Genomic DNA, 13606 nt, shown 5'->3' on the forward strand with positions numbered 1-13606 from the left:
GTGCTAATTAATGCCTAGCTGCAAACTATTGCAATTGCTGTTCTACATCTAGCAGATCTTTTTTATGGATTTAAAAAGTTCCCTGAGTAACTTAATACGTTAGAGGATGCCATGTAAATGTCTCTTAACACTGGCCTCTTTGACAGAGGATGAGTCTGAATTGCAAAAAAATATATGGTGCTTACAATAATCACTTATTGGTGAAAAACACAGCCTATTGTTGTTGTAATCTATGCTTTTCCTTTACTGCAACTTACTTTCAATTATCTGATCTGACATCTTTTCCATGCCAGTCAATGCCTTGATATTTGTCACCAGGAGTTTGTTGGTGTCTTCATTAGCTGTTGCTCTAAAACTACATTATAAATTTAAATACTAAAATGTTGCATGTATCTAGGCAATTATTAATTCTTTTTTAAATTCATTTTATGTACCATTTGCTATATGATGTACAAAACCTATTACATCACAAAATGTGGAATATATATACCCACCTCTGAGTTAAGTCCCATCCCTGTTCTAAGCCTTTTACTGCTAAACGGACAGTACGCTGAGAAATTAAATGTAATTGCATATAGGTTATTGGGTAGTTACTAAAGCTCTCTTCTTTAATCTATATAAATATTGATGTGCATAATAATTATGTCAATATTGTCTGAAATTGTTTTATTTTTAGGAAGTTTTACTTGAAATCCAAATGAAAATGATTATAAATCAATGAAATTGATGTGAGTATTCATCATCATGAAGATTATAATAGCATGCAATATAACAATAGAGTTGATGTTTGCTGGCATAAATGTGTTTTTGGCCCGACTCTGAACTTATTTTAGCCCGAGCGTAGCGAGGGTTAAACAGTATTCTGAGGAGGGCCAAAAACACATTTATGCCCAAGAACATCAACTGTATCACTATTATATTAACTTTTTAAAGGGCGATCTTCTGATTGGCTAAGATCAAGGTGGGCTAAAATATATTTTAGCCTGGCAAATTTATCATTTTAGCCCGCAAAGTACACCGCAATGCCCACCAAAGTTAATATAATAAATATTAGCTACTACACTTCTTTACTAAAACTGTCTTGTATTATTTATATATATCTGACCATACATAATATTAATATTGTCTAAATCTTTCATTATTTATAGGAGTTTGGATTGGAATCCAAGTGACAAGTATTAATTAATCACTGAAATTACTGTAAGTTTTCATCATCATTGAAATTTACAAGCATGCAATATTCCAGTGGCATGTATGGAGTTCTACCCCTGTTTAATCACCAGAATATTCACATTTAAATTATCATGCTGTTGACAATTTCTACTGTCATCCCTGACCCTGGGCAATTAATTTTCACCCTTTTAAAGGGAAAATCATAGGAAATGGACTAGACAAACTATAAACAGAATAAAATGAAAATCTGAAAAGGGAAATTTGCTTTATATCACTATACCCAATACTCAAGGTCAGCAGCAAACCATATCCTGCATGACATGCTCATGTTTGATTTCATTGTTGCATTGATTAATGATTTGGTTATATGCACCATTATTATTATATGTTGATACTGTAGTCCTTCCTTCCAATCCCTCCTCTTCTTACAAATTCAAGTTATCATACTGTACTACATTGCATTGTTTGCTTTGGGACACCATTGTTGTATACATTTAAGCATTTGCAAAAACTGTATTCTGTTGAAAAAGGCTTAGTGGATCGTAATACATACACAGTTTTTCTTCCCCATATAGAAATGATTGATTAAATTACTTTAATTCGAATGAGTAAGCATTTACCTTTAAAATAAGGGGGATTTTCTCTCGGGTAGCAAGCTGTGCCCCGCGCTCTTTAGCTATATTCTGCTCTTGTTGATGTAATATTTTTTCATTTTGTTCAATGATTGTCCGTTGACTTGCCAAAATACGTCGCATGAGTTCCTCATTCTGACCATTGATGCCATTTTTTTAAAAAACTGGTAGCTTTCGTTAAAAAATTAAATGTTAAGTGTATAAAAACTGGCTTGTCAAAACAACTTGAAAATTTTTCCTTCGAGTTTCCCTCTTGAATTCTAGATTTAGCGCGAAATAAATATGAGGCTTCTAATTGGTTGGTTTAGGTCACCTGGACACTTATAGTGTCCCTGAATAGCATCTACTACCCCCGTTTAGCCCTTTGTGTTTCTTTTAAACTCTTGTTTTTATATCAACATCGCTTATAAAAATCTAAAAACAATCATGGCTGAATACAACAACTATATGACCTTGTGTCCACATTGCGAGACCTATTTACCTGCAAGAACTTTCAGGCGACATAGAGAAGTTTATTTTGACCAAAATTCAAACTCGTGGCAAAGAGATCCAATTTTAGAAGGCAGTAGTGATGATGAAGACAACTTTATTGAGATCGACCAGGTCACTCCATGTTTCCCTCTTCCATCAAATCATTGCGATAGCAATTATACTGAACCTGACTCGGCTGATGAATTGTTCCGCGAAGAACTGCTTGAGCGTGAGATCTGGGATGATATTTCAGATAATGAAATCGACGAAGACACTAAAATTCCATCCGTTAGTGTCAATACGTCAGATTCTCCTTCAACCGCACGTTGCTCATTGTCTAGTTATTTTACTTGCGTTTTTTTGGACCTACTTTCCCATACCGGACAACGCAATGGAGTTTTTGCTTTTGTCGTTGAAACGATTCTTTCAAGCAGCATCTCTTCCAACAATTGGCTTGCCACATTCTCCTTGGCTTTTCCTGGATCGCTGTACCTTTTTAGAAAAGAAGTAGGCCTGGTAGGTGACAAGTTTACTAAGTACGTTATTTGTCCAAAATTATAGACAATTGCGCATGCGTCAACCATGCAGCTCAACTCTGTTGAAAGAGGTAACTCTTAAAGATGGTGGTAAGCGATTATATCCTCATAAAATATATTGTTACCAGAGTGTTATTGCAACATTGCAACAGTTTGTTAGGCGAGCTGGTTTTACCCAGCGATGTGAGTTGTGGAGAAATCGTGATATTCGAACTGCTCATCAAGTTATGTGTGACGTATTTGAAGGACGAGTCTGGAGAGATTTTCAGATGTTCAATGGATCATCCTTTCTGGCATCTCCTCGTAATTATAGCTTTATGCTCAATGTTGATTGGATGCAACCATATGATCACACACCATATTCTGTCGGAGTTTTGTACCTTGTTTTGATGAACCTTCCGCGCAGTGAGCGCTTTAAACGACAAAATATTTTTCTCGTCGGAATCATTCCCGGACCTAGTGAGCCCCAGAATAACATTAACTCATACCTTAAACCACTCGTTGATGAGCTTGTTGTTCTTTGGGAGGAAGGCGTGACCCTACGACATTCTGGCTCACTTATTTTACCAGAACGCTTTCGAGCTGCTTTGTTGTGCGTAGCCTGTGATATGCCAGCCAGTAAGAAGGTTTGCGGGTTCACTGCTCACAACTCTAAACGTGGTTGCAATAAGTGCACCAAAGAGTTCGTTACTGGTGGATTCGGTGATGCAACTGATTATTCCGGATTCAATTCGAGTAGTGGGAGAAATATTGTTGACCATAGGAGGCATGTTGAGGAGATTTTAGCGCAGTTGACGCAGGAATTGCGTAATGCGAAGGAGTCTCTATATGGCGCTAGATATTCCGAACTTCTCCGACTACCATACTTCGACTGCATTAGGTTTACTATTGTTGATCCGATGCATAATTTATTTCTGGGAACTGCGAAACGCATGATGGAATTGTGGTTGGAACTTTCTCTTTTGACACGTGCAGATTTGGAACTTATTCAACAGAAAGTAGACATATGTAATACACCTTCAAACATGGTCGACTTCCGTTCAAAATAGCCAAGTCGTTTTCTGGATTTACGGCAGAACAGTGGAAAACCTGGGTAACTGTCTTCTCTCCGTTTGCATTGTTAGGTCATCTACCTGGTAAACATTACAAATGCTGGTTGAATTTTGTTAAAGCTTGTAAAATTCTGTCACGGCCAATGATTAAAATACATGACGTGGGTCTTGCGCATTCTCTGCTTGTAAAGTTCTGTCGTGATGTCGAAAAGTTATATGGAACACAACGCATTACACCGAATATGCATATGCATACACATTTGGGCGATGTATTCTTGACTATGGACCAGTGTATAGTTTTTGGTTGTTCAGCTTTGAACGGTACAATGGCATACTAGGTAACTATTCGAACAATAATAAGTCAATTGAATTGCAAATTATGAGAAAGTTTTTGAGAGATCAGAACTTGAGAGAACTTGAATTCCCAAAAGAATGTGTGCAGCATTTTAGCGATTTGACTGATAAACTACAACAGCGCGAAGGCCATCAATCTTGTAGCGAAGTAGTTGATAGCAAGCTTGCAATTGATATTCTTCATTTGTGTGATGGTAGGCTTGACATTCGTGATGAGTTATGGTTTACTCTGGATGGTTACTCCCTTGGTTTACCTCACGTTATTGAACAGTTAGATTGTGATGAGCACGAGTACCTGAGTGCTGTTTACAAAATATTTCTTCCTGACATACCAGTCGACAACATTCCTTACCTCTACGACAAATACGCGTCGATCGAATTTTCAGAGGAACGATACGGGTCAGAGTTTTCCCGTCTAAGTCGTTTTGCTTACATTTTAGCAAGGTGGGCAGGACGATTCCATGGAGGTGTGGATATGGAAGGTGTAAAGGAAAGACCGGGCATTATCGATTGTTTCGTACGCCAGTCGATTTCGTATCGGGATAAGGTACATTCGTTTTGTTTTGCGCACGTTCCTGGTTTCAACGGCACCCTGAACGATTTCATTATGGTAATGATGGAGTTACGCCCGAGATTTGGTGCTCAAACTTGTTCGAGAGTTTTGGTCCGGCGTCCTTTATACCCGTTCAACGCATAGCGCGAAATTTAATACCCGGTTATGATAAAGTTGATGACGAAACCGTCTTGTTTGTTATGCCATTGGAAAGGCGAATTCTTCTGTGATTCAGATGGAATTTGGAGGCTAACTAGTTTAAGTCTGACTATAGCACATTCAAATCAATGCCCTTGATCATGGTTCTTCGTAGTGCTTTAAAGTTCGTAATACCGTGCTGACAGAACTGTGACGTATTTAATACCCAGAAATGGGGGCAGATCAGGGTTAAAGTAACACATAATTAACGGCGTTAAGTGGTTTAATACATGAATGCATCCATGCATGCACGCTATATAACCATATGCCCTAGATTATAACCGCTATTTGTATTATCGCGTTATTAATTCGTGTAAGCCCTAATGGATACTGAAAATATAATTTATAGGTTCCTTGAAAGCTTGCATGTTGAAAACAGTATTTTATCGTACGTTTGTGGAAATACCGCGTGAAAAATTTAATTTTGCAATCCTCTGGGGCCGGTTGTATAACTGCATGTACTGTAGTTAACGACAGAATTGGCCAATCAGAGTCGTGTATTGCTCATTTAATATGCAAAATGTAGTTAAAGAGTTTTATACATCTGGAGCCGGTTGTATAAAGCTCTTAACTATATTTTGCATAGTTAAATCGTAGTTAACTCAGAAATACATGACTCTGATTGGTCAATTCTGTTACTAACTATGATTAAGAGTTTACTACATTTTTATACAACCGACCCCTGGTCCCTGATCTGCAAAATTATATTCACGCGATATTTCTCCAAACGCACGATAAAAAATTGATTTACTAATGTAGACTTAAATTTAGTTCTCACTGGAACAAAGATATTATCAATTAGGTAATTTAAGCACTCTGTTTATACTATATATGCTATCCGAATTTGCTTTCTTGGTATACAATACCACCTTATACTAGCAAGAGACCGTATTGCCCGCGTTGCTTCTAAGCAGTTGTTTTGTCAGCCACCGAAAACCGGGTTTTTGGTTAGGGGCTAGGACTTTTGTTACTTAATTATATTCTAAGTTTTAAAGTTTAATATATCCTGGTTCCGGTTTATGGTACATATTGGTTGAACGTTTTTCAGTGGTTAGGCCAGCCTGCCAACTTAGTCCTTGCTATTCTCGTATTTTGATGTTTAAAGAAATCAGTAATGATAATAAAATATGTTCCCATTCGATTAATTTTTCAGTTTTAAACGGATTCCATTTAGAGATTTTCCCCTTTTCGAAAGGCTCTCACTTTTTGAAAGTGAATAAAATTCTAGTTGATGCTTTTCTAGAGAAGTCTCGAAACGCTACCCGTAAACTGGATCCAGGGTGTTTTGTCAACATTAGGTTTAAGACGTTGAATCCAAAGTTATTCAACGTTTTATTTAAAAATATAATCAAACGCCTTGTATGTTTAGGTACATTTGTTCATATAGCGTTCTATTTAATGCATTTTAAACTATTTAAACGTGATTAACGTTGTATTACTTTTCCTGATCTTTGATTCTGACGCCCTTTAGAAATCATACAAATCATCAGCCTTGATACTGCCTCGATTAATTAAGGGTCGTGGTCAAACTTCAGATGAAGAAACGGGTAAGGAAAGTCCAATGGGTGGAGTAATTTTAACGTAGTTGAGTAAACTTTATTTTTCAGCTGTTTTGTTTTTAAACCAAAAAGCTTTGTAGTAGGGTATAGAGAGGCTGCTCTGTTTACTGCTAGGCGCCGAAAACCAGGCCTGCGTAACCCTATGTATAGGTTTCGGCTTTTACTGACGTTTTTGAACGACTGCACTGGTTCTGCTCGAAGATTTTAGTTAAAAATGATAAAAATCCTCGTTTGAAAGCAGCATGTACTTTATTACATAATTATAGTGCTAAGGAACGATTTTGGTATTTTTAAACTGATTGCGTTTGAAGGATATCGTCGATGCGAAGTTTTTTTGAATAGCTTATTCTTTCAAAGGAAATAACTCGGGTCTTTAAAAAGCATGGGTAAACAGGATGTAAGGAGCTCTAGGTTTACTTCCAATAGTCAGAAACAAAGGTGCGAGATCATAGCGGACGCTGTCACTTACAACCGCAACCTGTTTCCAGGATCTAGACCCGTAATAATATAACTGTTAACTGTTTACTTTCCGAGATCATATAGTCCAAAAACCTAATAAAATATATAAATCTAACAAAATTGCACAGTAAAACTTGCCAAAATCCCGAGAATTTCTAAACTTAGTTTGCATAAAGAATAGTTTTATTAATTTAGAACAAGTCATGAGGAAATAACATTAGATATTAAAATATTTTCCCCTTAATTGTGCCACGATTATGTGCCTCTGATCGATATGAAAATCTGCTTAATAGGTATGAAGGAGCCAGTCCTTTTAAGCACGTGAAAGTCATCACTGCATCTTTGAAACGTAACTGACGGGAAGCCAATTTACTTGACGTAACACTGGTGTTAAATGGTCATATTTGCCTTTCGCAGTCACTATTCTTGCAGGAAAGTTGTGTACACGTTGCAGTTTGGCGACATTCTTGTTTCGTGTATTCGCCTAAACAGAAGAAGAGTAATGTACGTAATCTGCTGGATACTAAAGCGTTAGTTTATTATTGTCACAAGGGTATGGTCATCTAGGATATGTTTAATTCGGTTAATTTGACACAGAGATTTCATACATTTCGATACTAAACACCCATCCAATTCCATCCCAAATCGTTTGCAGCGGACAGTGGTTGTAGTTGTTTATCAAGAAAGGACACACTGAAATCTTGTATTCCCTTCAACATTTGTGGTAATCCAAAGCTTTTTTTTTCTGGATTAATAAGCAGACTATTGGAAAAACATGCACCACGTTGCATGCACCACACTGCAATTTTCTGCAAATCATTCCTAAGTTGAGCCTGTGGTAGACTTATTTATAATAAAGAACGACAAGTAGACTTTTGAATAGTCCGCAGAAGATTCCAAAGGGCACGTGCACTTGTCATGAACAGTCGGTAAATGATTTATACAGATGTTAAATAACAATAATGGACTAAGCATGGAGGCCTGAGACACACCATATTCAACCGAGCAAGTATATATCTGACAAATTTTGACCAATTTGACCGACTGTTTCCTTTTAGACAAATAACTCTTAAACCAAGCTATTGTGCGGTAGAAGCACCCATTGAGCGAAGTTTGTTAAGAAGTTCAGATGATTAACGCTTTCAAACGCTTTTGATAAATCTTATCAAGCGACTGTAGTCCATTCCTTTCCATCCATATAGCATCCAAGATCGCATCTGTCAAAAATAGATTTCTGTCGAATGACTCCTTGTCTTACTGCTTTGATGAACGGTAATATAAGGCGTTTTTTCCCTAGTTAAATACTCAGGAAATTGATTTTGCGCGACCACATGGAGCATTTAGCGAAGCTGCTGGGAGCGTGACAGAGGCCGGTTATCATTTAGTATATATTTCAAAGTCTCCTTCTTTTAAAAGTGGTGTGACTTTAACAAGAACAATTAGCGATCTATATCTCTTTTAATGTTGGTAATATAACAGGTAAAGCATCTTTAATCACTCTAAACGATACCTTGTCTATGCTAGGTGCTTTATTTGGTGAAAACGAGTTCACAATCTCATACGTTGATACCGGATAAAAGCGGAATTCGTCCATGTCCTTAGCTAGCCGGTTGTAAACTTTTCGTTCGCCGCACCTTGCGTCCCGCATTTTTACCGCTGATATTTCACGAGGCGAAGCCGATCCCCGCGGCTCACCCCCGGTTTGTGACACATATCGAAAAATTAAATAATTCGATAGATTGAGTTTTTTCAACTTTAATTTATATAACTCGGACACGGACAGGTAGTTACCTTTTTAATGTTCGTTCCTTGTTTTTATGTAGAATTTATTTTTAGCTAAGTTATTGATTGTATTTTAAATTGAGGGCCTACATGAAAAGCACCTATGGGTGATTGTGGCCCTCATAAAATATTTGATAATAATAAAAAAATAATAAATAACAGGAACTTCGTGTAATGTCAAGCTAAGCAATATAGTCTGCCGCCTCGCTTCGGCTCGAAAAATAATGTTACTTAAAACGTCAAAAATCTGTTCTTTATGACATACCTAATGACTTTAAAGTGGTATTCTGATTCATTCCGAGCAGTTAAGCTTTTTTATATAACGAAAAGTAAATTTTTCGGTTTCTAATGTGATATTTCGCAAACTCTGATCTTTTATCAATATTTCGCGCTCTTTATATAAATCTATATCGCTATATAAATTTATATCGCGACTGTATCGATATGTATCGATAATACCAGTATTTAATATGCTCAAACTTATCAAGTAAAGTAGATTGTCTTCCTTCAATGATGTCATCAGGGGGTTCCTTTTATCCCTATCGCCCGGTGACACTCATAACGCTAATCCGCCCCCGCACACTTGCGCTCTAATACTCACGCCACCGATACCCAGAGGTTTACAATCTAATTTAAATTAATCGACAACTATAAAAAGGTTTTAACGCACTAGAAAAACGCTAAAAATGAAGCCGCGTATAGGTTTCAACCAAATTAATATAAGGTCTTCGTTTAGATGGTTATAATAAGTATAGATAGTTTATAATAGTAATTGTGATTTGAAAATTGAAATTTAATTTAGGAATCGTTCGAAAATTTAATTCAACAAAATTGCAATAGATTTGCTCTATACAGCAAATTTGACACGGATTTGGTATTATATTTGCTACAGTAATATTTATATGCAAATTTGTGTGCAATTTGTTGCCAATTTGTTGGAAATATATATGCTAGTAACACATGAAATTTTTATTTTAAGCCCTGTTTACAATTTCTTTGAGGTTTTCCATACTTATTTTTGTACGCTAAAGCATAAAAACCGATTTTAACGAACTTACGAATTTACTAGAGAGCCTGATGAATTTGCTCAAAATTGGCACCTATACGCAAATGTCTTGCAAATTTTGGGATAAATTTGCCACGCTGGCAAATTTGTGGCAAACGTGTTGCAAATTTATTCGGTTGCAAAGATGAATACGCAATGGTTGCAAATTCAAAATACGAAATTTGCACCAAATTTGCATCTGGTGCAAATTTTGTGCAAATCTAAATTTTCGTCCCGTGTAAGGGCATCATTACCTTAAGAATATTTTAAATATTGACAATAATCATTTTGTCGATTGCATGCACCATCGCTATATTTTCTTCGCAAAGCTAAAGCTGCAATGTCGCTATTTCTGCCGCCATATTTTTTTCATATTAGTTACATATTTTGTGACCATACGATCACATATGCATGTGTTATGATTTTTAACCAGTATAACAAGTCGCTAATTAATACTTGTGATCTAACTAAATTATTGGTGGTCACTATATTCATTCCCCCCATATATTCGACCATCTACATAGTTAACTGTGTAAAAATGCCTAAGCTAACTGCATGAGCCTAACAATAGTGACCTAAAGACATAGAACGCATAAATTAGTGGGATAATTTTCGAAATCTTCATTTCAAACGACCGCGGCAATCCGCAATCCTAAAGGTCCGAAAATCCGTCCTGCAAAGCAACTTAATACTCAACCCCGGCAGCAAGACAAAAGTGCACATTATTTTTACTAAAGCATATAGCAATAGCACACGGCCCATATAGAAACCGAGTTTTTAAATCACAAAGAGTGCAAATAATTTTTTTCTGCAAAGCTTATAGCAATGCTGCCGCCCATATAGAAACGACAATGCCAAATGCATGCACAGGGGAGTTTATACTCACCATTTTAAGAAACACCCGATCCTTAACATCTTCGAGACATCTACTTGTGACACAATTTGTGCCTCCTGCTTACAATAAAATTAACTAATCAAGATTTCCCCAGACAGATGATTAAGGCATGCATCAAAGCATCAATCCATTTTGTCTTGCGAAAACTTTTTATATCATATAATTATATATATATTTCAAGGTAGCATCTACCCACATATTTTTTGACAAATGTCAGAAAAGTTTACAAACAATTGTTGTTTCAATGTGAGTAAATGCATCCTATTAAATTGTAACCACCAAGCTAACAACTACTCTAACCTCAGCCAAGCCATTTTAAAGGTCTGGCAACCTTTCATGTCATGTTTATTCGGAATGATTGGATGATCGTGGCCCAACTCGATTCCACCGGCCATGGCAAGTAATCTAAAGGATTATATTGCAGTGCGCATTTATATCCGGCTCCATTTTACTCGCGTTAGCATATATACATAAAATGCAATTGAGAACGCCTTGTTATATACAATTGCATGATCATCTATATGAAATCTTACTTCGAATGCGTGTCATATTTCGATATATGCATGGATCAATAGAGAGCTACAGTTTAGCCAGGCAAACACACTCAAGGAAAAAAAACTTTAAATCGAGCCAACCGTAATACGAATTCTGTTGATGATTTCATCGATAAGCCTGATTTCAATGCTGGGAGGGAAATAATTGCAAGCGCGCCTAATAAAGTATGCCCAGTCATGACTTGCCTTATATAATAGCTAATGTTTCGTATAGTCTCATACTTTATATGCAGGGGTAAAACGCCTTGACTTCTCCATATAGATGTTAATATCCAGCAAATATTTGGTTTAGTCTTCGCGAAATTACTGGTAAAGTCTTTACCCGCGCGCTCATATACGCATAAACAGTTGATAGGCGCCATTTCAAATTTGTTCATTTTGCCGCTCTAGCTGGCAGGCTTCAAGGTGCAATGACCATGCATAATTGCAATTTAATATCCGGAATGTAATTTCCTAATAAAGGAGCCCAAATCAAAATTAGTGAATATTTTCCTGTTGCCCAAGCAGCTGATATGTTGTCCAAGCAAGATAAATTCTAATGTTCGTTTTCTGATGAAGTATGGCGAAATATATATAAGCGAAATATCCGAAAGGTCAAACTTAAATGTTTGTACACGTTAGCTTGGCAACTTGCCCTTGGGCTTGGGCCAGTTGTGCGCAAGGCTGCACGCACTTGGTTAAAACATAGCGCTAAACTCAATCTCACAAAACACGGAATTTGTAGACGGCGTCTTTGATGGTTTATGCTAGTTAAATATCAACAAAACTTAAATGGTATAATATAGATCATAATTTCTGTTTTGTTATATTTTTCACACGGGCCACAGCTCTAATTATGTTGACCAGATGATTTTGTGCATTATCAAAGCCTATAGGCTAAATTTCCCTGAGCAATATTATGATGTTCATTGTACGACACTCTTGTTTTTTTATTGTAATAAACAATGTCACACAATGAACATCATTGATATAGCTTCATTACTTTCATACAGTCTCTATGATTTGTACGATTTGAGACTTTTCCGCGTTCCACGTTTCCGATTCGAGGAGCTAGTCGAGAGAAATCAAATCACAACCAAAATATAGCTACATGCATGGGGAGTGAATTGTGCTGAAATGTGCATATATATATCAACATATATGAAGTAATTTTTTTGTGAATTAAGAGTCTAAATAAACATTTACAATGCATGAGTTATATTTATGCCATAAGTTATATTTATGCCAATTGATACCTTTCAACATGCCAGCAACAATCGAGCCAGATGGCTTAGATCTGGTGAAACAAATATACCCTTTTAAGGAAATAAGACAATTTTGCAAGCGGGGCACTGCTCCAGTTTTAGACTAGATGCACGCGTCATATTTAAATTGCTTGGATATTCATGCAGTGGCATAACGAACAGAGGATGTGGTCTTGAGATATACTTGGTACTGCCGGGTCCCTTAATTCGTTGTTTGTCATTGATCACGTTTTGCTCATATACTATGATGTTTCGTTATCTATTCTGGCCCCCAATAACTGGGGAACCTTATTTTAGTTCTCGTCCTAACCCTACCGAACGCGCGTTAGGTCACTGTATTTATGTCTTCAAATATTAGCTAGGGTATTTCAATTGTTGTATATAATTTGCATGTCAGACTGCATTAAAGACAACGAGCTGAAATGCTGAACCGCATTCTCGTCCTAGGATGCGGTCCTTTATTTTGAATACATTTTAATCAGTAGCTGCTTCGGACGGAGGCCCTGCTATCAGATTATCAGATGTAAATAAATTAGCTTAAATTTATCGCACTTAAAATCTGGTTTTGTCTGTTTACATACATTACAGACTTCCGACAATTATGCAACTTAATTAGCACCTTGCCAAGGCATATTATGGCTCGTAATGCTGTAATATATGGCTTGCGACGTTGTTTGTGCGCGCGGTGAACTTTGGCATTATGGAAGCTACAGAAGTATATTAAAACACAAATTCTAACCATTCAGTGCATTACCGAAGCACAAAAACGATAAATTTTTAAGAAAAGCTTATAACGTGAAATTTGTCGCTAATGAAATAAGAGCACGCTAAGCATAAACCAGAACATGAAGCGCAAAAAAGCATTCGATTAGGCTAAAATGATATAACCCTACTATTTCCTTTACAAGCCTTCTACTAAGGAACTGAATACATTTCTGGGAGTATTTCTGTGTAACACATTCTGCGCTTCTTCTCTAAAGTTGTAACATTGCAAATGTTTAATTGAATGTTGAACCAAATCCAATGCGATTGAACGAAATTCCGGCAAACGTTTCAACGAACGGTAAATCAAACCGTTGAACGCTTTTGGACCAATTTT

At 36.6% G+C, this 13606-nt stretch overlaps 1 long non-coding RNA gene across 1 annotated transcript; it reads left to right on the plus strand.

Annotated features, from left to right (window-relative positions):
- Nucleotides 1–1147: 1147 nt before the first annotated feature.
- On the plus strand, nucleotides 1148–8856 carry LOC114533432. The gene is made up of 3 exons (XR_003688056.1): nucleotides 1148–1200; nucleotides 6441–6516; nucleotides 7281–8856. It is a non-coding gene; the product is annotated as an uncharacterized LOC114533432 (long non-coding RNA).
- Nucleotides 8857–13606: the final 4750 nt, after the last annotated feature.

Source organism: Dendronephthya gigantea, unplaced genomic scaffold (genome assembly GCF_004324835.1).
Source record: "Dendronephthya gigantea isolate DGI-Jeju-01 unplaced genomic scaffold, DenGig_1.0 000090F, whole genome shotgun sequence".
Taxonomy (NCBI): domain Eukaryota; kingdom Metazoa; phylum Cnidaria; class Anthozoa; order Malacalcyonacea; family Nephtheidae; genus Dendronephthya; species Dendronephthya gigantea.